The sequence below is a fragment of the Mauremys mutica genome, chromosome 23 (assembly GCF_020497125.1).
Source record: "Mauremys mutica isolate MM-2020 ecotype Southern chromosome 23, ASM2049712v1, whole genome shotgun sequence".
In the NCBI taxonomy this organism is placed as follows: domain Eukaryota; kingdom Metazoa; phylum Chordata; order Testudines; family Geoemydidae; genus Mauremys; species Mauremys mutica.
In genome coordinates, this window is record NC_059094.1 from 6,959 (window position 1) to 32,318 (window position 25,360).

General features: G+C 47.3%; 5 non-coding genes across 5 annotated transcripts; 2 read left to right on the forward strand and 3 right to left on the reverse strand.

The window, feature by feature from the left end:
- The first annotated feature begins 383 nt into the window (after window positions 1–383).
- On the forward strand, window positions 384–465 carry TRNAS-AGA. Its single transcript has one exon. It is a non-coding gene; the product is annotated as a tRNA-Ser (tRNA).
- Window positions 466–2,058: 1,593 nt separating this feature from the next.
- TRNAT-UGU lies at window positions 2,059–2,132 on the forward strand. The gene has a single exon. It is a non-coding gene; the product is annotated as a tRNA-Thr (tRNA).
- A 3,782-nt stretch (window positions 2,133–5,914) lies between these two features.
- On the reverse strand, window positions 5,915–5,987 carry TRNAV-AAC. The gene has a single exon. It is a non-coding gene; the product is annotated as a tRNA-Val (tRNA).
- A 2,765-nt stretch (window positions 5,988–8,752) lies between these two features.
- On the reverse strand, window positions 8,753–8,824 carry TRNAV-UAC. The gene has a single exon. It is a non-coding gene; the product is annotated as a tRNA-Val (tRNA).
- A 15,825-nt stretch (window positions 8,825–24,649) lies between these two features.
- TRNAQ-UUG lies at window positions 24,650–24,722 on the reverse strand. The gene has a single exon. It is a non-coding gene; the product is annotated as a tRNA-Gln (tRNA).
- Between the last annotated feature and the right edge of the window lie 638 nt (window positions 24,723–25,360).

The following is a 25,360-nucleotide window of genomic DNA, read 5'->3' on the forward strand; positions in this document are numbered from 1 at the left end:
TATTGGCTCGGCTCTTTCTTTCTGCTGTTGTTGTTAGTCCATGTAACATCAATGCAAGGCTGAGTTCATGCACCAGCCCTCAGTGCCCCAGAGAAATCCTGCCCCCTGCTATTGGAACGATGTGCTGGAGATTTGACTAGGAAAGGGACTGTCTGAGTTGTCAGAGTGGGGAATGAACAACAATCTACAGCAATGTCGTTCACACAAACACACTCCCATCCTGCTCCAGCTGGAAGGGAAATGGGCAGGAATTCTTGCTGTTCAGCCAAGGACACTCTTACACTAATGCAGCCATGAGTGTGCTGGGGAAGCTGGTCTGAGCAATTTGAAGTGACAATTCAGTGAGAACAGAATCATCATGTAGCAAAATGGGTGTATGTTAAGTAGTTGTGGCCAAGTGGTTAAGGCGATGGACTAGAAATCCATTGGGGTCTCCCTGCGCAGGTTCAAATCCTGCCAACTACGCAAGCACTGTGCTGTTGTTGTTATTATTGTAGCCTTAGTACCTGAGCATCCACAGTGCAAACTGGAGCCACATCTACTTTCACGCTGTCTACACTTAAAATGCTGCTGTGGCACTGCTATAGCACTTCGGAGTAGACAGTGACTGGAGGGGTTTTCCCATCTCTGTAATAGCTACATGGACAGAACAATTCTTCCTTTTCTTTAGCACTATCTAACCAGGGCTTAGGTCACCTTAACTATATGGGTTGGGGGGGGGCGTTCACACCCTGAGAGACGTCGCTCTGTCAGTTCAGTGCCCAGCGTACACCAGCCCTTAGATCCCTCTTGGTATTTCAATGCAGGTACTGACCTGTGAGAGGAAAACATCAGCTCACAAACACAGAGACTGAATTCCCCACATTTAATCTCACTGCACTTTCCAGAAAGTCACAAAATTCAATTCATTCTTGCTAGGAGAGAGCAAAAATAAGTGACACTACGTTTTTGGCTTGGTTAAATAAAATTAAGTGTTTAATTAATATCGTAAAAAATCTGTCCTGATTCCTCTAACTAACACCACAGCGTGAAATAGGAACAGAGACAAATCTTGTCAGTGACGACTAATTTCGCAAATGATCTTCCCATTATTAATTTCCACGCTGCCCTCATTGGAGGTCTGGGCATCTCCAGTGTCACTGCTCTGCATTCACCTTCCCCTAGAATTGTTCTCGGACATTCGCCTTCCTCTGCAGCGTGGGGCTCGAGTCACTTGCTGGAGGATTCCCTGCACCTTGAGGTCTTTAAGCCACGATTTGAGGACTTCAGTAACTCAGACATAGGTCAGGGGTTTGTTACAGGAGTGGGTGGGTGAGATTCTGGCGCCTGCATTGTGCAGGAGGTCAGACTAGATGATCATAATGGTCCCTTCTGACCTTAAGTCTATGAATCTATTCCCAAATTTTAGTCCTGCTTTGGGACAGTGTCTCTCATGCAAGAAACTGCCCAGTCTGCGCTAGCAGTGAGGCTTCCTCACTAACAGCTGAAATCAGGGAGAGCTGTGTGAAGTGCAGGGCCCCAGGGGTGCCTGAACAGGGGGGGAACAACACCCCAGGACTTTTAAAAATGGGAGGTCTCTGAAAGGGGAGGGGCCCAGCCTCTGTAGCAGGAATGCAGGGCAGGTGAGTTCACAGCGGGCATTATGGGATACTGGTGGAGGCCAGTTATGGTGATATAATGACCAGCAGCATTTACACTGAAAATTTGTCACTTTAAGTTTGCTGCACAAAGCTCTAGGCCTCTCGTCGAGGTGGTTTTATTTTGTCACCAAAATAGGGCAATTTTGTCGCCAGACGTGGTATTGCAGTGTGTGCACCAGCCAAAAGCTGCTGACCGAGGGAGCGTTGTATGTTTTTCACACACCTGAGCAATATAATTCTGCTGAAATAACTTTGCAGTGCAGACCTGGCCAAAGATTCACACACACACAGAGCTTGCAAGGAAAACCTCACCTGCTCCTCTGCTTTGCAGAATTCAAACATAAGCAAAGCTTGTCAGGCCCCAGGGGGGATGGCAGAGAGTCAGGTGTGGGCAGACAGTGTTTTTTAGCCACAGGCAGGCACCATGGCTTAGTTGGCTAAAGCGCCTGTCTTGTAAACAGGAGAGCCTGGGTTCAACTCCCAGTTGTGCCTTGTTGACTAACTTTTAGGGCACCTGGTATTGGCTACTGACAGAGGACAAAACACAGAGCTAGGTGGGCCTTTGGTCCAGCCCAGTATGGCTGTTTAAATTGGGATTGAGGAGAAGGGTGAAGAGGAGCAGGCTCCGGTTGGGAGTGAGGAGCAGTGAGCATAGGAGGGACTGAGGGTTGGGATTGAGGGGCACTGGGAAAAGAGGGGACATGGGTTTAGGCTGAAGAGCATCTTCATTTGGGGATCCAGCAGGACGGGGAATGCAGCAGGTGATTCTAATTCCTTAGGGATATTCTGTGTGTTTGTATGTGTGTGTGTGTGTGTGTGTGCAGGGGAGGAACATGCTCTATGCCCAGAGGCCTTTATTCCTCCAGGCTGCAAGGACAGAGGGGCTGTCAGGAAGTTGTCCCTTCAAACCCACACACAAAAAGGCCCTTCTGAGGAAAGGGAAAATCCTGAAGAGAAAAAGTAACATCAAAGAGTAAGTGAGAAAGACAGGGTAAGATCTTTGTGAGTAGTTTTTATCACCTGACCAGGAACTTGAACCCTAGACCCTCAGCTTAAAAGTCTGATGCTTTGCCAGCTGAGCTAGCCAGGGTCCCAAAGCAACAGAGCAAGTTCGTGCAGAGGAGAAACTAGTCAAGAAAACAAGAGCAGGAAACAGGGGAAACCTGCTGCTCTTTCTGGCCTGGTCAACACTATGAGTTTATATCGAATTTAACAGCGTTAAATCACATTAACCCTGCACCCATCCACACAACAAAGCCCTTTATATCAATATAAAGGGCTCTTAATACCAGTATCTGTACTCCTCCCCGACGAGGGGAGTAGCGGTGAAATCGGTATTGCCATGTTGGATTAGGGTTAATGTGGCCGCAATTCGACGGTATTGGCTTCCAGCCACTATCCCACAGTGCACCATTGTGACCGCTCTGGACAGCAATCTGAACTCGGATGCACTGGCCAGGTTGACAGGAAAAGCCCCGCGAACCTTTGAATTTCATTTTCTGTTTGCCCAGCGTGGAGCGCCAATCAGCACAGGTGACCATGCAGGCCCAGAATCAAAAAAGAGCTCCAGCATGGACCGTACGGGAGATACTGAAGCTGATCTCTCTATGGGGAGATGAATCTGTTCTATCAGTGCTCCGTTCCAAAAGACAAAATGCCAAAACATTTGCAAAAATCTCCAAGGCTATGATGGACAGAGGCCACAACAGGGACTCAGCACAGTGCTGAAACTTAAGGAGCTGAGACAAGCGTACCAGAAAGCCAAAGAATGAAATGGACGTTCATGGAGGGAGGGGTGACTGACGACTGTCGCTATCCCACAGTTCCCGCACTGTCCGAAAACCATTTGCATTCTTGGCTGAGTTCCCAAAGCCTGAAGGGTCAAAAACATTGTTGCGGGTGGTTCTGGGTATGTGTCATTCCCTGCTCCCATGAAAGCCGAGGGATAAAAATAGTGTCTCACCTTTTTTCAATGTCACCGTATGTCTACTGGATGCTGCTGGCAAACGTGGTGCTGCAGCGCTACACAGCAGCATCCCCTTCCCTTCCGGATGGCAGATGGTACAGTAGGACTCGTATCCGTCATCGTTGTCCCGTGAGAGCTCCTGGCTGGCCTCAGTGAGATCAGCCGGGGGTGCCTGGGCAAAAATGAGAATGACTCCCAGGTCATTCTCTTCTTTAAGCGTCTGTCAGCACCATCCAGTAGACATACGGTGACAGTGAAAAAAGACTGAACGGGCTCCATGGTTGCCGTGCTATGGCGTCTGCACAGGCAATCCAGGGAAAAGGGCACAAAATGATTGTCTGCCGTTGCTTTCATGGAAGGAGGACTGAGTGACGACATTGACCCAGAATCACCCGCGACACTGTTTTTGCCCCATCAGGCATTGGGATCTCAACCCAGAATTCCAATGGGCGGGAGAGACTGCGGGAACTATGGGATAGCTATGGCATAGCTACCCACAGTGCAACGCTCTGGAAATTGACGCTAGCCTCGGTACATGGATGCACACCGCCGAATTAATGTGTTTAGTGTGGCCGCGTGCACTCGACTTTATACAATCTGTTTCCAAAAAACAGTTTCTGTAAAATCGGAATAATCCCGTAGTGTGGACATACCCTGTGATTAACAACTTTGGTGGCTAATTGAAAGGCTGATGGTTCAAACCCAGGTGAAGATGGAGGTGGGTTTTTTTAGTGCTGAGAATCCAGTACATTTTAACAGGCAGAAAAGCGCCTCAATGCTGGTCTAGCCTCATTGGGCAAGCATAAGGCACACTTTTTCCAGATGTATTGGTGATATAGTGGTGCGCTTAGCTGCCTTTCAAGCAGTTATTCGGGGTTCAATTCCCACCCTGTGATGTGATGTTCTTTCCCCTGGGAATTGGTTTAATTTCAGTCACACTCTAACAATGGAACAACAGAATCCATGTGCTGCGGGTCACTCAACACACAATGAAAGAAGAAAGGGGTGGGACTATACAATGAGCAGTGGGAGTTATCCTGGCATTATGTTTGGTTTACTTTAAAAAAAAATTCCTTTACTTCCCTCTCCCTTTTAGACTCAGAGCCTTTAAGGTCACAAGGGACCAGTGTGATCATCTAGTCCGACCTGCTGCACCTTGCAGGCCAAAAGACCCCACCCACCCACTTCTGTAATAGACCCGGGAGGGGAGGCAGCTCTGTGCACTGCCCCTACCCCAGGCAGCACATGGAGGCCCTCTGCTCCCCTCCCCCAATGGGTGTGCAGAGATGTGCCAGCAGCACTAAGGTGGCTCCCTCCCACTCTGCCTCCGTCCCTCCGTGCCGCTCCCAGAAGTGGTTGGCACGTCCCAGCATCCCCTGGGGTGGGGGGAGTGTCTCCATTCACTGCCCCTGCCCCGAGTACCAACTCCACAATGCCCATTGGCCAAGTCACGCAGAAGAGCCAGCCACCATAGGCCAACATCCAAGGGCAGAGGAAGCCAAGCCACAAGGCTTCAAAAAGTGACTGGCCAAGATCCTCTAGCTTTCCCCTGCTGATGCCAAGGCTTTTTCTTAAGCTCATTTCACCACCCTCTGTCATGCAGGGGTTGGGGTTATCACAGGTGTTACCCAAAATTGGGCCAGCTAGTAAGAGTAGGGAGGACTAATGACCCACCAGAGTTTGGCAGAAAGCAGCACGTTTGTTATAATGACAGCTAAGCTCAAAAGAAGAAGCGGGGGGGGGGGGTGTCACACTCACATACTCATGCTCCCAGGACAGGCACGGCACTGGAGATGTCAGGATTCTGCAAGGTAAGTGTCCCACAGGGCACCTATGGATGGTGTGATGAAGGTAAGTCTTCATGAGGCACAATGAAATACAACGCAGAGAACCACTGGCCTGGCGGTCCTGGCGAAGGGCATTCACTGGAGGTACAAGCTTGTGAGTGCTCTCCTGAGCACAGGGCCCCTTCCCCTTTTAAGGGCCTGCACCTCATGGCCTGCGACTAGAGATGACTTGGCTGCATCTGGTGGGTCACACTCCACCTTGGGCAGTGTCCATGCTCTGGGTGATCGCTGCCTAATTAGCGTCCCAGACACCTTGTCTACCTGGGAGCTCTTCTGCTCTTCAACCAGAACATTCATCCCACGAGCATTCCAGGAGGGAGCGGGAGGGGAAAAGCCACTTCACAGGCATTCAGAGAGGGAGAGGAGACAAAAGTGGGAGCAGGGGAAGTATAACAGACCTTCTGAGCATAGAAATCACTGCTGCTCCTACAACAGTAGGAGCTGGGAAAATTAAGCCCACATGTTTCTGCCTGGTTTTGAACCAGGGACTTTTTGCATGTTAGGCAAACGTGATAACCACTACACTACAGAAACTCTGCCTCATGGCACTCCTCCTCCCTTCATAAGACCATAAGAATGGCCATATTGGGTCAGACCAAAGGTCCATCCAACCTCACATCCTATCTGCTAACAGTGACCAATGCCAGGTGCCCCAGAGGGACTGAACCTAACAGTAATGAGCAAGTGATCTCTCTACTGCCATCCATTTCCACCCTCTAACAAACAGAGGCTAGGGACACCATTCCTTACCCATCCTGGCTAATAGCCATTCATGGACTTAACCTCCATTCATTTATCTGCAAAAAGAAAGAGGAGTACTTGTGGCACCTTAGGCCTGGTCTACACTGGCGGGAGGGGGTCGAACTAAGGTATGCAAGTTCAGCTACACAAATAGCTTAGTTCGAACTACTCACCCGTCCAGACGCCGCCATTCGCGGTGGTGGAGTTCCGGAGTCGACGGGAGCGCGTTCGGAGTTCGATATATCGCGTCTCGTCTAGATGCGATATATCGAACTCTGAGAAGTCGAACGCTACCCGCCTACCCGGGCGGGTAGTGTAAACGTAGCCTTAGAGACTAACAAATTTATTTGAGCATAAGCTTTTGTGGTCTAAAACCCACTTCACTGGATGCATGCAGTGGAAAATACAGCAGGAAGATATATATATATATATACACACACACATAACATGAAAAATTGGGTGTTGCCATACACACTATAACGAGAGTGATCAGTTAAGGTGAGCTATTATCAGCAGGAGAAAGAACCCTTTTGTAGTGGCTTTCATGGCCTTTGAGAAAGCAAGACAGAGCCTTGGAAGACCCAGCAGGGTTTGTGGCCCAGGAATTGTTCTCAGATTCCACTGAGACTTCAACTCAGATTGCAGGATTCAAAGTCCTGAGTGCTGGCCCTTACACCATGGGACCAGCAGAGCACCTGTTGATTACTGTAGACTTCCAGCAGGGAGGACTCTGTGGGCAGGGGCGGCTCTAGGCATTTTCCAGCCCCAAGCACAGCAGGCAGGTTGCCTTTGGTGGCTTGCCTGCGGGAGGTCCGCCGAAGTCGCAGGACCAGCGGACCCTTCGCAGGCATGCCGCCAAAGGCAGCCTGCCTGCCGCCCTCACTGCAACCGGCAGAGCACCCCCCGCGGCTTGCTGTCCCAAGCACGTGCTTGGCGTGCTGGGGCCTGGAGCCGCCCCTGTCTGTGGGGAAAATTTTTTCTGGCAGGGAGGACTCAGTGGGAACATGCCTCTCTGGCCAGCCCTGCATTTGCTCAAAAAGTCAGCACACAGCACTTTGCTGCAGGCCCAGAGGCCTTTCTTCCGCCAGACTGTGAGGCCAGTGGACAGGTGAGGCAATAGCACCTCAGTCCCAGGCAGTAAAGGGCCCTTCCTAGGAAAGGCCATGTCCTGAAAAGGAAAAACTAAAGTCAAGGAGAGTCCTTCTAAAACTCTTTGGAGATGTTACAGGGGGAAAGTGTTTCTTTACCTGACCAGGGACTTGAACCCTGGACCCTCAGATTAAAAGCCTGAAGGCGCTACCAACTGAACTAGCCAGGCTCGTACTTTAACAAAAGGCACATTTTGTGCAGAAGAGAAACTCATCAAGAAAAATGAGGGCAGGAAACAATACAGAAAACCTGCTACTCTTGCTCTCTTAGCAGTCCTAGCCCCAGCCTGCTCCTCCATCTGGTGCCTTGAGACTGTATTCTTTTTTCCATTAAATATCAAATCCAGGAGAAAACACAGTTATACAAAGCAAAACGAAATCACAAACAGAAATGTCATTGGAAATACAGAAATAAAAAAGGAAAATGCAATCCCCATCACTTTATCGTACCTGGGCCATTCCTGTATCGAGAGCACCTGCGAAGGTCCCTGTGTGCTTACGAGAAACCTGGAGGAACTCATACCACAGCCTGAACATGAAACTCAACTGCTCCCAGGTGCCGCAGTAAAACCCTTTCCCTGCTGTGACCTTGCACTCCATAGGATTTTATGAATATATGCTAATGAGTGTGAATATAAAGTGACTGGACTATGCGTCATGCAAAAGGTCTCTTGTAAGGTATCATTACAAAGCTTATAATCTACTGTGTGTGTTCATCCTATTTGTATGAACCGATCATTCTTGGATCTGAAACTAGAAATATGAACTATAACTCTGAGGTCCTGTTGTAATGATGCAAAGTGTGGGCCATTAATAGTGGTTTGGACTCTTGATGGCTCCCATTAACCAGGACAATAAACTGTAGATGGCTTTGTCCTGCACCATCCGTGAGTCAGGTCAGGAAGAATGAAGGCTTGGGGGGGGGGGTCTCACGGGACATGTGACCATGTCACCTGGTACAGGAATCCATCTTAAACCTGGGGCTCTTCTTCAGGAGAGAGACAAAAAATTCCTGCCTTGTACCAAAGCTGTATAAGGGGGTGGAACTGAACAAACATGCTGCAGTCATGAGACATCCCCTAGCTACCACCTGAGCTGGAACACGGACTATACCAGGAGAAAAGATTGGGCCCAGACTAGAAATAAGTCTAGCCTTTGTCTCTCACTCTGTGCAGATGGGACCTTTCCCTCCAGTGCTGGAGGATTCTCCCTTCTCACCTACCCTTGACCCAAGCAGCACAGCGGGTGGGAATCTTAAATGTACAGAGGAGACTTAGGAGCAGAAACCCCACCCAGACCTTCCATGAAATTGGTACTTGCCCCTCACTGAGCAGGATTGAAATTCCTGTAGGGAGACTGCTGGGCCACATCCCCTCTGGGCATGAGCAAAGCAGCAGTGTGAAAGGAACTTGGAGATGCTGGCAATTGAACCCAGGACCTCATACATGTAAAGCATGGGCTCTACCACTGAGCTACATCCCCAGATGGGCCGTATGTGCTATAGATTACACTCAGAGTCCTCCTGTTTCCAGAGCGCCTAGTGGCCTAACAGCAGCATGGGGGACACATTCCCTGCTCTGAGGCCAAACCTGCTGTCCTGGAGGTTGCTGGTTCTTAGGGGTCACTTTGTAGCAGGGCCAGATTCGATGTGTGGCGCAAAGAGAGTGGGTGCCCTGGACTCAGGGTACAGAGATACACTCAGCCCTCTCCCCTGCATTGGGTGGGGGGTGCTGCCACCTCCTGCTGGAAGGTAATGTGTCGGGGGGGGGGGCACTGTGACTCTCTCAACACCTGACCCTGGAGGCAGAAGTGCTGTGGGGAGCTCCAGGTGTTTCTAGGATCTGCTCTTTCCACCTGCCTGTGAAGTCCAGCTTTCCCCAGCACATTCACTGCGCTGCAATTGGGTCACTGTTTCCATGGCTGAACAGCAAAGAATCGCTCCCAGTTTCCCTTCTATCTGCAGCAGGATTAGCCTGTGTCAGTGGTTAATGAGGTGGATCTAGTTGTAGATTGTTATTCATTCCGCACCTTGACAATTCACACCGTCCCTTTCCCATGCAGATTCCCAGCACCTCAGTGATCCTGGTAGCAGGGGTTGGGGCCTGAGATTTTCAGGGTTCTTTCCCCCTCCACCTGGAGTGAACTCAGCTTTTCCCTATCCCAGACAATCCATGAAATAACAACAGGGGCATAAAGAAAGAGGGGAGGGAACATCTCACGGCCAGGGCTGGATGTGCCCAGGGCCCCCTGCTTGTCCATTGTTTCCATGGAATTTGGCCCCCTGCTTTGCACAAGGGACAGAGAAAGATCTTGCTGTTCCTGTGTCTGTGCAAGGAAAATTGTGCTTCCCTAGGAAAGAGAGGCGGGAAATGGCCCCATGCTGGGACAATATCCTCAGGATTAAGAGCAAAGGACTCAGACTGAGATCTGATATAACCCCACTCATCTGGGATTTAACAAATTCTCTTCCACGGAGACACTGGGAACTTGTGACATTGATCCAGACTCTGGGGGTTCGGGCTGCTTTAACTCTTGGCAAAAACATGAACTCGATTCCAAGAAGGGAGAGAGGAGAAGCCTGAAGCTGACTTTAGTCTCAGGCTGGGGTCTCCTGAATGGTGGGAAACATCCTTGGCTGCTACCCAGGGACAGCAGCTACTGGTGACATACCAGGGCTGGGATGAGAGGGGAATGTTACATGGACTTTATCATACAGGCCCCATCCTGCTTCTCACAGCCCACAGGCAAGAATCTAGAGAAGGGTGAGTCATTTCTCAGCTGCATTCTCAGGAGTAGCCGGTAGCCGTCCTTGACCAGAGTACCCAGGAGAGCAACCACGGCAGTTCTGCAGGGAGCTCTGGCTGCCAGGGGATCCAGCTAGGAGAGGGAGTGCTGGGGGCTCTGCAGTTTTTGCAGTGGGGCTGTCTCAGGAGTCACAGGTGGCTTTGTTGGGGGAGTGTGGAAGTAGGGACTACAGGATTTGAGGCTGACTGAAATGAAACTGCACAAAAAACCCTCCCGCTTTGCTCCAGCTAAGGCCCTACTTTGGCCTCTCCCCGTTTCATAAATATCGTCATTACTACCCCAACTGTCAGAAACCCCCTCTCTCCCATGGGTATTTTCACGGTTTCTTCCTTTTTTCATGGAGAGAGAGAAGAAAAACAAACCTATTAATTTGAGCCACTGACACAGTTCACAGCATGAAATACACAATTTTGTGTTCAATGAGTTGTGATCATTTACATAACATGAAAAAATATGTTTTGGGCAATGCATGAAAACCTCACTGCATTGAACAACCCACTTGATCTAGTCAATGTACTACAGAATATTTAAAGAAGTTAAGAAAGATGTGCTTATAAATTAACGTGTTGTGCCATTTACACACACACAAGACACAGAAGAAACTGAATTATTTGACCTACTAAAATTTCCACTTTCTCACAGTATTTTAGTTCTCAAGGTTGTTTTAATTTGCTTATTTTTTTTGGAACTAGAAATGGGGAAAGAGCACAATGAAGTCAGTGGAATTACCGCAGTGAGGCATTAGTCTCATTATTTGTCACTAACAAAACCTTTGTAAACAGAGAATTAACTTTAACTGTGAATATCTCTTACCTTCCAGAACATCGAGTTCAGTAAAACTCAAACTCTGGAAAAACAGGGAATACAGAGTGAGGGTACATGGCCAGATAACCTTAACTCTGCCCTCTAGAAGAGAATCCGTGATAGCATATGAGAACAAGGAAAGGTTTGGGGATAAATTACAGCTACTTCCCAAGAGTTTGTTTCTTCTGTAATTAATTGATCCTGGCCCCATCCATTGATCCTGGCCTGGTGTCTGGCTGTGAAATTTACGGTTTTTATCCCAGCATATTTGTAAAGCAGTCTCTTCTTTAAAAGCTCCTTTATTCTAGGTTATACAAGCAGGTCACTTCCCCAGGTATTTCAAGGAGATGGAATTTTCCTGACCCACAGGGAACTTAAACTAACATGCTCAAGATCACACATTCCTTAGGAGAAAACGAAGGGGAAAAAAACCAAAACCCACCAAACCGTTGCTGTATCTACCCAAATGATCAATGAGACCAGAAAGTGAGACTGTGCAATTAACTGTCTGGGACTACACTGACTCTGCAGTTACTTGGATGCAGACACACCCAGCTCTACGGTTGGTAAACGTACAGAGACTCTGCTGCTGCTCATGAACTAGCAGCACATGACCTGTAAACAGCTGCCATTCGAATGCATCTGAAAGTCACAAGGAACAACGATCTGTGTTAAAGGAAGGCTGCCATTTATTAGAGCCTCAATTGATGCCGTGTGCACAAAGAGAGGATTGAATGTGTAACAGGGAGTTTGGTAAATCCTGGTTATTTTAGTTTTGTAACAGGCTCCTGTCCACCCCCAGTAGAGTTTTCATTCCCAATGGCAACTTACTTACCAAATGTAATACAGACTAGTCCATGCCTCCCAAGTGGATGTGGTTCTTGTTCTTCTGCACATTGTAGCCCATGGAGGCCAAGGACCTGCAAATGTGTCTTCATGTGCCTTTGTTCAGTTGATGAAACCAAACCTAGACACTTAGAGGATTGGACCTGATTTCAGCTGGGGGACATGTTTGCTAGGTTTTTATGCATTTGCACAGGAAAACATTGTGTGTGTCTATTCATTTCAGGGATCCCCATTTAGTGGAGCTCCTGAACATGGAATTATTTTTACTGAAGCAACGGGTTTGTAAGAGAGGACTTGTATTTGAACCAAGGATCACTTGATCTGCAGTCAAACACTCTACCACTGAGCTATACCCCCATGACATTTGCATAGGCAAGTCAGTGATCTTAAGGATTTTGAAGGACGGGCTCTGCCTCAGAGAACTCCTTTTCTATTCCCAGACCACAGGGGTTTTAAAAATGGGGTTTGATTAAACTTTATATTCACATGTAGACACCACAGCTTGCACACCCACCAGCATAGCTTCCCCCACTGACATAGCTACCACCTCTCGGGGAGATGGGTTAACTACACAGACAGGACAGCTCTCTCCCCTCCGCTTAGAGCAACTTCATTATTTATGAATAGGTGGGAAATAACCTCCCTGTTTAGGTTCAAATCCTGCCAACTATGGAGGAAGTTGTGGTTCTTTAGCTTCAATGGAGCTGGGTCTTGTCTTACTCTTAAGCTATTTCTACATGAAAGAATAACCTGGCTTTAGTTAAAGTGTTTTAATTGAACAGCTGTTGCGTGTCTACCCTCTGCCCCTGTGTCACCAGAGCTCATCCATGCTAGCATCTCTTGGATTGCCACAGAGAGCAGTGCACTGTGGGTAGCTATCCCACTGTGCAGCTGGCTGCAGGGTGCTTTGGGAAGGGTTTGCAATGCCTCACGGGCTGGTACAGCATCACATGATGCAGGTTTCTCTCCCATTGTTCCATGGGCATCCTACTAGATTGCCAGCTGCTTTTCAACTGCAATGTGTGTGGGGGGGAGAGACTGTGCGTGTGGGAGGGAGAGACAGTGTGTGCGTTGCGGAAGAGTGAGTGTGTCGCACACTGTCTCTAAGTTCAGACAGCTGCTGGAAGCAACCAGTCCTGAGGCAGGGGACAGCCCCGACATCAGCCCCCCTTCTCTCACTGGCTCAGCTCAGCACAGCACTCTCTGTCTCACACACACACACACACACACACACTGCTGCCTGCTCAGCTCTGTGTCAGGGGTGCTGGAACAGGGGGGTTAGAGGGCCATGGCCCCACCACTCTTTACTGGCTGTTAGGACAAATGATGGGGCGGGGCGGGAGGGTGAACAGCTGATCACTATCCCTCAGATACTCCTAGTGACACTCTCCAATGGATCCCCATCCTCCACCCACCGTGAGGTAGGTAGGAGCGGATCATTATTATCCCTACTTGAAAGAGGAAGAAGCTAAGGCTGAGAAAGGAGAATTGACTGGTCTTAGGTCACACAGCCAGTCAGTGGAAGAGTTGGGAATAGGACCCAAGAATCCGGATTTTCAAACTAACCATCAGATTGCCTTCCTGGGGGCAAGGATCCCGGGGGGCAATCAGGAAGGAGCAGGGGTTGGATGAGGTGGTGGGGGCACTCAGGGACAGAGAGAAGGGGTGGTTGGATGGGGCAAGGGTCCTGGGGGGCCATCAAGAATGAGAGGAGGGGTTGGATGGGGCTGCAAAGGGCAGTCAGGGGACAGGAAACGGGGGGGATGGGTCAGTGGTCCCAGGGGGGTGTCAAAAAACATGGGTTGGACGGGGCATGACCCCCCGGGGGGGCACGACCCCCTCATGAGATGAGGAGGAGGAAACCGGTTGTTAATATTTTGGCAGCTCATCACCGGTAATTTTCTCAGCTAGACCTTAACCATTCATTGTACTGAAAGGTAACTAACCAATTCTAACCTATTGCAACAGAATTCTCTAACCAATTACATCCCACTCCCCTAATTAACTTATACTCAGCAAAATTAACTCGGCAGCAGCCAGAAACAATTAGAGAACCAGACAGATTGACAATAGAAAAGTGGGGGCCAGAAAGATAAACCCTACAGAAATGAGGGTTTCACAACCACAACCATTGAGAAGGGATTTCTTGCCAGACCGGATGCTCTGTTTCGTTATCTGCTGGTGATGGGCACTATCGGGACAGAATCGTCTTCCCAACAGCCCAGCCCCACCTTAGTTCAGTGTGACGGGTTTGGGAGGTGAGGATGGGACCGTTCGCTTCCCAGCTTATGGCTGCCCCTGCTGCTTAGCCAAAGGCCTTCGCCTACGAACAAGGCTCAGACTCTCCGAGGGAGAGAAGGCCCAGACACAGGCAGACTGGGATTTTGGGTCTTTGTGTTATACCCCTGTCACTAGCTAAGTGATAAAAATACACCTAAGTTCTTAAAGTCTAGGCCTGTACAGGCAGCCTGAATATCTCTATTCTAACAGCCATCGGCCCCTGTGGGAAAATGATCTATTCAGGGTTGTCCCTAGACATTTTGGTGCCCTACACAGCACCCCCGTCCCTCAGCCCGAGCTGGCAGAGCGGAGCAGGCTGGGGCCAGGTCACTCCACTTCCCGCCGCCCGGTAATTGCAGGGCAGGCCCGACCCCACACTCACGGGGCGGCGGGAAGTGGAGTGATCCGGCCCCAGCCTGCTGCACTCTGCTCCCAGCCTTGGAACTTGGGGGTTGGGGGGGAAACACCCCCCAGCACTCACCAGTGGCGTGGCTGGGAGCTGGTGGGAGCAGAGCAGGCTGGGGCCAGGTCGTTCCACTTCCCACCACTCAGTGAGTGCAGGATGCGCCTGTTCCCTCCTGCCGTCTACCGGGCTGTAGCTCAGGGGAAGGGACGGAGTGGGGCGGGGGGGATGGGGCTGTTGCCAGCACAAAGGCCCGAGGCAACAGCAACAGTGGTTCGTTGCCCGGTGTGCTTCGCTTCCAATAAACACACCAAGGTGGAGAAGCAAACAAAGGTTTATTTGAGCCCAAATAAGGTGCAAGGGAGACATAGCAATCTCAAATCCTGCACACAGATACAAACAGCTCTCTCTCTTTATACATAATTTCAGCTAAGCATTTCCATTCCTCCTCCCCCTTACCCCCCCCTTCTTCCCCCTCCCGTCTATTTTCTATAGCAAATACATCATGCAAGTAGCCATTACACTTAAGCAGGTTAAATCATACTTGGCAAAAACCACTTTAGCTCGTTAGCAACTCTTCTGTGAACAGTTATCTGTACTTTCCCACCGTGGGGGCTACGTTCTCATGCATATAACTTTAATTACAGCATCTGCTTTCCGCCTATCTTATTTAGTATTGGCTACATCTAGTGCCAAGCAGTCTTGCAGCTGCCAGTAATTAGCACATAACACAAGAGGTTACAAAAGTTTAGTAAGGCTAACAAAAGCACTTTACATAAAGGTACTTTGGGTCATATAGGCCCAAAGCCATCCTCCCGAGTTACCTAGATTTATGCCTAGTGACACCAACAACTCCCCCCTTTGAGAATACTCAACAAACTTTTTCGCTGAGTCTTCTCAAACTTTAAGGCCAAAAAACAATTAAGCTCTAGGGATCTGGGGTTATTAATGAGGGGGTATTCAGTTCCACATGCATCCTTCCCATGGACCCAGCAGGATTCGGTATGTGGGAGCCCACACCCACCCTAACCGGTCCAAATGCTTGGAAGGAGCACTGTAAATGTACACACTTCCACCCAGAAAGTGTCCAAGTATGTCGTCATGACCACAGATCAGATGGTACTCCTGATATGTCTGTAAGGGCAGTGGGTCAAGTCTGGTGCTCAAGATTACTCCGAATGGCCATCAGCTGGTCATTCAGGAAATCCTGAATTTCTAAACATACTAGATCCCACGGCAATGCCTTCCCAGCCTCAGTGATATTTAATACCATCTCTGTCAGTAACTTCTGGGCCATAGAACTAATGGTGAAAATGACATGTAACTCACCAACTCCAGCCTGTACTTAAGATAGCTGAGCTTTAAAAATAAGGCTAGTGGCCCTTTCTGGTTGGCCCAATTTCTTATCATGTTCTTGGCCTTTAAGAATATTCTAAATGGCTGTTACACTGTTGGTCCCAGCCCACAGGGATCTGCCCAATTTCCTCTTTTTCCAGAGGAAATAACCCAGGCTCTTTGTTGTGCTAATCTAATGGCAGCCCCTTGTGAGCAATCTGGGTATGCAGAAGTGATTTGAAAACTGGATAAGGGCAATGTCATTTAAAATCCAATTAGGGAGGGCAATACATACTGAAGGATTTATCCAAAACACAGGGCGCAGCCTGTAGAATAAACCCCAAAATCCAATTAATACCACATTCCCAAACATGGGTCCCACAAGTTTCTTCCTGCCAGTGTATAATTCCTTGGGTTTCTTCACCAGGGTCAGTTCTCAATGTCCTTTCTAGTCAGGAATTCCTGGACTTTGGCAATGTCAGTGAAATGAGTGTTTCTTCTCCTTTCCCGAAACAGTTGTAGTTCAGCATTCTACAGGGGGGGGGGGGATTACGAATACACCACCCTGTAATGGTTTTGCTTCTTTTAGAAAAATTCAAAGGCACAGTAAATTTGTCAGTGGACAAGGGAGAGGTTCAACCAGCACGTCACCTTGTCCTTTTTCCCTGCTGTCCAGAAGGCACAGTAAAACTAGAAAAAGGAATAGGCTAATCATCAGTAGGAGAATTCTTCTGAGGTGGAGGGGTCTTTTTGCAGTGAGAATCCTGGGTCCAGGCAGTCAGTCTTTGGCACTTCACAGCGGTGTCGGTAGTCAGCAGGACTCAATAAGGGCCTTTCCAGCATGGAGCCAAAGCAGTCTTTCGCTGGTGGTCTTTTACATTGATCCGGTCTTCTGGTTCCAAGGAGTAGCGGGGCTGCTGGGGTCTTCGGATAGTGCTTCTTTACCTGTGAGAAAAGAAACCTAACACATTGCATTAGTGTCTTTGCAGATTTTACATCTGCTTGGGTATATTCAAGCCCGCCCCCCCCTTTTTCTTGGTTGTTAGCCAAGTCTTAGCTGTGAGCAGTGTCCTTGAACAGAGTCAGTGTCTTATCTTGAAACTGAGTATGTTAACTATTTTTTCTTAGTTAACTTGTTCTTTTTCCTTTTCCCCTTTTTGGCTTCTTTTAACCTACAAAGGAAACGTTTTCATTTTACTCATACACCTTTTGTTAACAATGAACACGTACACATTGCCGTTATACAGTACATTAGTCTTATTATTTAATGTATGCCACATATACCCTTTTACTAAATTAACCTTATTACAGAGCTTTGGAACAACAAGTCAGGACAAGCACACCCACTTTGAGTTCATTCAATACAAACTATAGTCCAATAGCTTCCCACCATTCCCAGCCCGCTGGCTAGAAGTCTGAGGTAGCCAGAAGGATCCCATGCACAATATGGGGAGTGGGTTAACTCTTCATGTCCTTGCTTCCAAAGACTGTTAATATGCAAATTTTAATAACTTCAATTAAACAATCAATTTAAAAACTTTCAATTAACAGATTTGGCCAATAAAGTTTCTCTTTCTCTTAAGGAAATGTACTAGACTTTAGTATATCACATTTTTCCTGATGTATCCAAACACTTTGTATTCTAAGTTGAACAAAACAAGTATCTGCATTTCAATCCAACCCTTTCACTTGATTTTAAACCAGACCATCCCATGAAAATATTAAACACAACAATTCTGGCCACGAGACAAACACCACAAGACAGAACATAGAACACAAAACTTAATTCTTTACTCCATTAGTAAATGCATGGTATGTTGAATGCTATTCAGCTGGCATTAATTTTCTTTGATTATCTGAAAGACAAAAACAGAGGTCTGCCCCTTCTGGGCAGTCAATTATTACTTAAAATACACAAATACCTTTATTGATTTCAGGCAAACAGGGGAATTACCCCATATTTTCTTGTATGTGTTTTATAGGCAACCCCTTCTTTTTAGTGGGTCCTACCTTATTAGTTAGATAATTTGCATTAATACAGATGCTTTCTGGCTTGCTTTTTACTTGTAACTCCTGCTTGTAAACACTGAAAGAAAACATCATCACTCACAGTGCTCTTAGAGCCTAATACAATTTTAATTACATAGCACTGTATACATTGTTCAGCTAATTTAACAAAATTGTTCATAGCCAAATGATTGCATTCTAATAATTTCTTTGCCTGAATTTATTTACAAACATTTCAAAGACACCAAGAACTTTTTACTTTAGTACGTTTACAAAGTTCAACTGCTGTTCCCTCCAGCAACTACAGAGTTAAATTTCACTGTGCCTTAAATCACTCGCTTGTTTTCCAACAGCCACTGATTAACTCAGATCACCATTCCAAATATTCTTCTGAGTATTTGAAATCACCATGTTTATACCTATTTACTCCTTTCTTCCACTAGACCCTCAAAAGTTTCCAACCTGTTTTCCAATCTCTCCGTGTGTTACCTGTCCGCCTGGGCACAATCCTTCTTTTCTAGCTGAACCGTTCCTTGCATAGGCACCACTACCAGTTTTAACTAGGAGGGTTGGCTTCTTAACTAGCCCCCACCCTTCTGGTCCTTTCTGTATAACATTTCTACTCACAAAACTACTCAAGTCCTCCCCTGTGAGGCTTGCCACCTGGGCAAAACACATGGCCCACTGGCATTGAACTATTCAATTTCCTCTTGTAGCAAACACACTGCTGTTACGACATATGCTGAGCACAAATGGTTAAATCTTAACAAGTCCCTGAAGGACTGGTACTTGCTTAGCCAGGGCTTCCTTTTCTAACTGGAAATCCTGTCTCAAGGCCTGCAACTTGCCCTGGCGCAGGTTTGAGTTGCCGCCTGGTTCATGATCTATGCTCTTAATTGCTCAATTCTAGTTATAAAGTACACATCTCCTCCCTTTTCTCCAACTACTCTATTGCCCAGTCCTGCTGCGACTGGGGGTAGATCCACTTGACACCCTTGCTGGTCAACCAGGGTGGAGAGAGGAATGCTAAACCCCTTTCCAGTTCTCAGACTTACTGCAGCTGAGAGTAGGCTCACCTTTAAGCATGCAATCCTCAACATATAACACCAACAGTACCAAACAAAGCAAACATAAAATAACAAGGGTATAACAGATAGATGGTGTAAATTCTGCAGGGCTCCCCCATTCTCTATTGCTCACCAAACTGTGACAAATTTCTGTTACCAATCAATTCCTCATGTCAGGTGATCAAACTGACACTGCAGGACGGTGGGGGGGGGGTGGATAGAGAAAGCACACCATATAGCCCCGGAGGTCGTTCGGACCTACAAGCAAGTAAGTTGTTTTGGCAGGAACCTGGAGAAGGCGTCCTACGCTGGCTGGTCTGAGCCTGGGACAGTGCCGGGAAAACTGTTATGCTTCTCCGGTATGAGCTGCAACAGCTGGGTGTTCTGACACAGGATGCACAGATTAAAAGAAGCCAAGCAGGGAAGGAAAAAGAACAGAATGAGTTAACCGAAGAAATCTTTCTGGCTCCAGTCAAGGACACGGCTCAGAGCTAAAACTTGGCGGACAGCCAAGGAAAAGGGGGGCTTGACTGGGCCCAAAAAGCTAATGAGAGCTGCAAAACCCTACCAGGCACTAACGGAATGTGTTAGCTGTCTCTTCTCACAGGTATGGAAGAGCTGCCCAAAGACCCTAGCAGCCCTGCCACTCCTTGGAATCAGGAGACTGACTGCCTGGACCCATGATTCTTACTGCAAAAAGACACCTTCACATCAGGAGAATTCTGCTACTGATGATTGGCCTATTTTTTTTTCTAGCTCCATTGTGCTTCTAAATATCAGGAAAAAAGGACAAGGTGACGTGCTGGATAACCTCTCCCTTGTCCATTAGCAGCCCCCATTGTGTTATTGGATTTTTTTGAAAGAAGCAAAACCACTACAGGATGATGTCCTGGTAATCTCCCCCGTAGAAGCTGAACCACGACGGTGGTGGAAAAGAAGAAAAAACACTCACATTATTGATATTGCCAAAGTCCAGGAATTCCTGACTAAAAGGACATTGAGAACTGACCCTGGTGAAGAAACAAAGAATTGTATACTGGCAGGAAGAAATTTGGGACTCCTGCTGGGGAATGTTATTGATTGGATTTTGGGATTTATTCTACAGGCTGCGCCCTGTGTTTTGGATAAATCCTTCAGCATGTATTGCCCTTCCTAATTGGATTGTGAATGATATTGCCCTTATCTAGTTTTTTATTGTTGGAACTCCGCTAACCCAAGTACAGACTGGAGTTGGTGAGTTACATGTCATTTCTGCCATTAGTTTTATGACCCAGAGGCTACTGGCAGAGATGGTATGGGCTATTATTGAGGCTGGGAAGGCATTGCAGTGGGAGCTAGTACGTTTAAAATCCTGAATGACCAGCGGATGGCCATTCGGAGTGATTTTGAGCACCAGGATGGCCAACTGCCCTTATTAATACATCAGGAGTGCCATCTGATCTGGGGTTGTAAAGACATACCTGAACACTGTCTGGGTGGAAGTGTAAACATTCACAGTGCTCCTCCCCAGCATGTGGACCGGTTAGGGGGGTGAGGGCTCTCACATACCGAATCCTGCCGGGTTCATGGGGAGGATGAATGTGGAACTAATTACCCCCTTATTATTAACCCCAGCTCCCTAGAGCTTAATTGTTTTTGTTTTTAAAGTTTGAGAAGACTCAGCCAAAAGTTTGTTGAGTATTCTCAAAGGGAGGAGTTGTTGGTGTTACTAGGCATAAAATCTAGGTAATTTGGGAGGATGGCTTTGGGCCTATGTGACCCAAAGTACCTTTGTAAAGTGCTTTTGTTAGCTTTACTAGATTTTTGTAATTTTTGTGTTATGTGCTGATTACTGGCAGCTGTAAGGCTGCTTGATACTAGATGTAGCCTATATTAAAATAGATAGGCGGAAAGCAGATGCTGTAATTAAAGTTGTATGCATGAAAATGTAGCCTCCACGGTGGGAAAGTACAGATAACTGTTCACAGAAGAATATCAGAAGGGTGGGGGCTAGTTAAAAAGCACACCCTCCTAGCTAAATTGATAGTGGAATAAGTTTGTGCCCAGGAAAGCAACGGTTTAGCAAGAGGAAAAAAGGATCGGGCCCAGGCGGGCAGGCAACAGACAAAGAGCTTGGAGAGCAGGTTGGAAACTTTTGAGGGTGTAGTGGAAGGAAGGAGTAAGTGATTATAAGCATGGGGATTTCAAATATTCAGGAGGATATTTGGAATGGTGTTTTGAATTAGTAAGTGGCTGTTGAGAGACAAGCAAGTGATTTTTAAGGGAAAGTGAAAAGTTAACTTTGTAGTTGCTGGAGGAAACAGCAGTTGAATTTTGTAAAAATGCTAAAGAGAAAAGTTTTTGGTGTTTTTGAAATGTTTGTAAATAAATTTAGGCAAAGAAATTAGTTTGCAATTGTTTGGCTATGCATAATTTTGTTAAATTAATTAAAGAATGTATACAGTGCTATGTAATTAAAATTGTATTAGGCTCTAAGGGCACTGTAAGTGGTAATGTTTTCCTTTAGTGTTTTTAAGTAGAAGTTAAAAGTAAAGAGCAAGCCAAAAAGCATTTGTATTAATGTTCCCCTGTTTTGCCTAAAATTAACAAGGGTATTTGTATATTTTAAGTAATGATTGACTGCCCAGAAGAGGTAGACCTGTTTTTGTTTTTTTTAGATAATTAAAGAAAATTAATGCCAGCTGCACAGCATTTAATATACCATGCATTTACTAACAGAGTAAAAATTAAGTTTTGTGTTTTATGTTTTGTTTTGTGGTGTTTGTTTTGTAGCCAGAATTGTTGTGTTTAATATTTTATGAGATGGTTTGATTTGAAATTAAGCTGAAGGGTTAGATTGAAATGCAGATACTGGTTCTGTTTAATTTAGAATACAAAGTGTTTGGATACATCAGAAGAAAAATGTGATATGCTAAAGTTTAATACATTTTCTTAAGTAAGAGAGAAATTTTATTGGCCAACTCTTTTATTTTAGAATGGTTGTTAAAATTTGCATACCAATAGTCTTGGAAAGCAAGGACATGGTTGTAAGAATTTTGAAGGTATGTGTTGTATAGAATTATTTGATTATTTGCATTTGTATATGCGTTGCTTTAGCAATTGCAGGATAATATATATAAGCTTATGCATGATTATAATTTTTTGTGGGACTGGCTTAATGGCTTTGGCTGGCCCACTTGGGTTATTTTTCTTTTCCATGTGGGAATAATTGCGTTGGGAGTTGTTTTTTGTTTTTTTATTTGCTTGCCCTGTTTTGTATGCCTTTTGCAATGAAGTCTGGAGCAGTTTATTGGATGTCTCTTTAAGAAAAGAGGGGGAGATGTGGGATTGCATCATCCCTATGCTGCCTTGGTGGAAAGTTACGGCAGCGGACATCAAGGACAGGGGGGTGAGATAAAGTTGTTATGAGAAAGTAGGAAGCTAGCCCGGAGAAGGCAGACGCCAGGTGGCCTGGCTGGGATCAGTTTCAAGGTGATAAACAAGTCCATAAATCAGATGAATTGCATGGGAAATGGGAAACCAATAAGCAAAAGGCCATGCATGTGAAAAGTGTGTGTATCGGACAGAGAACCAATCAGCAGCAATGTAATGTTGGTGTGTCTGACGTTTGCTAATATGGAGAAGTCTATATAATATGATGCATTGTACTTAATAAACGATTCTGCTTGCAATCATATTGGTTGTTGAGCTTTATCCGTCCCGCATGAGAACGCAACAATCATGTTGTAAAGTGATCCTTCCGGTGGCCACCTTTCCTGGCTCTCTAGCTGATACTGAGGCCAGTCTACTGTACAGAACCTTTTCAGTTTGCTTTTAGTCAATGGATCTGATTCAAACACTCTCCAATTCATCAGAATGCATTCTAAGGGTGTACACCGTGCCCTGCCTGTACTCTGTTCCTGCCCCATACCACGGGCATGCCCTTGACCCACTATAGGACGCTGTCTCGTCTAGTGGGAATTACAACGGCTGGGCGTCCCCAGCCTCAGGCAAAAGTCCACACCACTGGACTGTTCCTACCTTATCCGCAGGACCGGTTCCTCACCGTCGCCCGCAGCTGCTTCTCCACTATCTGAGTGCGTTGCACCGTTGTGTCCTCCAAGGTCAGCCTGACGCGTCTCTGCCGAGGCCCCCGGTAAAGGCACCGGTGCGCGCTGGGCGTCGGCTGTGACCATCGTCCGCCGCCATTGGAGGAGTCCGGGCAAGGCACAATTTTGCCTCGAGCCCACCCACGGATGCCAAAACTGTTGCCGGCACAAAGGCCCGAGGTGACAGTAACAGTGGTTCGTTGCCCGGTGTGCTTCGCTTCCAATAAACACACCAAGGTGGAGAAGCAAACAAAGGTTTATTTGAGCGCAAATAAGGTGCAAGGGAGACATAGCAATCTCAAATCTGCACACAGATACAAACAGCTCTCTCTCTTTATACATAATTTCAGCTAAGCATTTCCATTCCTCCTCCCCCTTACCCCCCCTTCTTCCCCCTCCCGTCTATTTTCTATAGCAAATACATCATGCAAGTAGCCATTACACTTAAGCAGGTTAAATCATACTTGGCAAAAACCACTTTAGCTCGTTAGCAACTCTTCTGTGAACAGTTATCTGTACTTTCCCACCGTGGGGGCTACGTTCTCATGCATATAACTTTAATTACAGCATCTGCTTTCCGCCTATCTTATTTAGTATTGGCTACATCTAGTGCCAAGCAGTCTTGCAGCTGCCAGTAATTAGCACATAACACAAGAGGTTACAAAAGTTTAGTAAGGCTAACAAAAGCACTTTACATAAAGGTACTTTGGGTCACATAGGCCCAAAGCCATCCTCCCGAGTTACCTAGATTTATGCCTAGTGACACCAACAGGGTGGAGCAGGGGTGGGAAGAGTGGGTTGGGGGCAGACCAGGGGTGAGGGCTGTGGGGAAGAGGCAGAGCAGGGGCAGGGGCAGCTTTCCTGGCCGGCTCAGCCAGCCGAGGGATCAAGTTCACCGCTGGAGCAGTACGCAGCTGCATAGGGCACCAGGAAACTTGGGGTAATTTGGTGCCGCCACATCCCTTAACCAGGCAGCGTCCCTGTAGTGTGGGCTGTCTTCATAGGTCCTTTCTCAATCTTTCTCACCCTCTTGTCTTGAGTCTCCTGTGTCTCTGCTTTCTAAGCACAGACTAACTCTGGCTGTTCAGAGGAGGGGAGGACCATGCCTATGTGTGGCCAGCAGACAGCGATAAAGACCCCTAGCCAGCCTGCTCCCTGCCATGCCAAACCCCCACTGAAGGCCACCCGCAGACCAGCATGCGGGGCAGCTGCTGATGCTCTGTGGCCAAAATCAGAAGATGGTAGGAAAGCAGGGCCAGCCCCCCTGGTGGGGCCTCTGACCGTTCCCACTCTCCATGCTCACTTTCGCAGTGGGGCAGGAGATTTTACCCCAAGAGGCTTTTTCCCAGCTTGTGTGAAGCAGAGAAACACCCAGGCTCCCAAGGTGCTATGTAGCAACCCCCCTCCAGCACAGGGACCGGCGCACACTTGGAAGAGGGAAACTGCTCCACACTCTAGCCCGGGCAGCTGCCCATTTTCTTTGGCAAGTCAGGAACACCAAAGGCGAGACTGGAAGCACCTGGGGCTCATGCCCCAGCCTTTGTGACACCCACCCCCCCAACTCCTTCCCGGGGCTCTAGCTGAAGCCAGAGCATTGGCCTGAACAGCCAAGAAGAGGCTCCAGCCCTGAAGGGAGCAGGACTTTCAGCACAACGGTAAAACTGCGCAAGCACAACCACAAAGGGACTCGAACCCTCAACCGCCTGATCCAAAGTCAGATGCCTTCTCCATTAGGCCATGTGGTCACATAAAAAAAAGGCCCTCCAGGCACTTCTTTGGAAATGGCAGATACTGACGCACCCGACGAAGTGGGTATTCACCCACGAAAGCTCATGCTCCAATGCGTCTGTTAGTTTATAAGTGTAAGCAGAGTCAGGATGAGCTCTACCATGACATCTGATGGTAAATTGTGGGGAATGTGGAAAGAATGTCAGGTATTTGCATTAGCACACCCACCCCACTTAGCATAACACACAGCAGTCTGGGATGGTTATTTTCACAGCTGTGGGATCCCCAATTTCTTTGTTATTGGGGCAGGAGAAATAAAATGTTGTCACCCTGATTAAGTAAATGAGGAACTACAAAACTGTCTTATGATAGAGGGTTTCATTATCAACTAAATAGCACTTGCTAGACAAGGGACATGGGTTCCAAAACCCAGTGAATTGAGAGAGGCTGGGGATAGGTATCTGTACTTGGTGGTGTAGGTGCCTTGTGTAACCCAGAGGCCCCAGTTTTGCCTATGCCTTTCTCCACTGTGGAATGTCAGAGTTAATTTTTGATTCCCTTAAGAATCTAGATGTAGGTTACTGAGCTGAACTCACTTTGGACCAGTAGTGTACTGGCACTGGGCTCCCCTACTGTGAGTTGAAATCACTAAGAG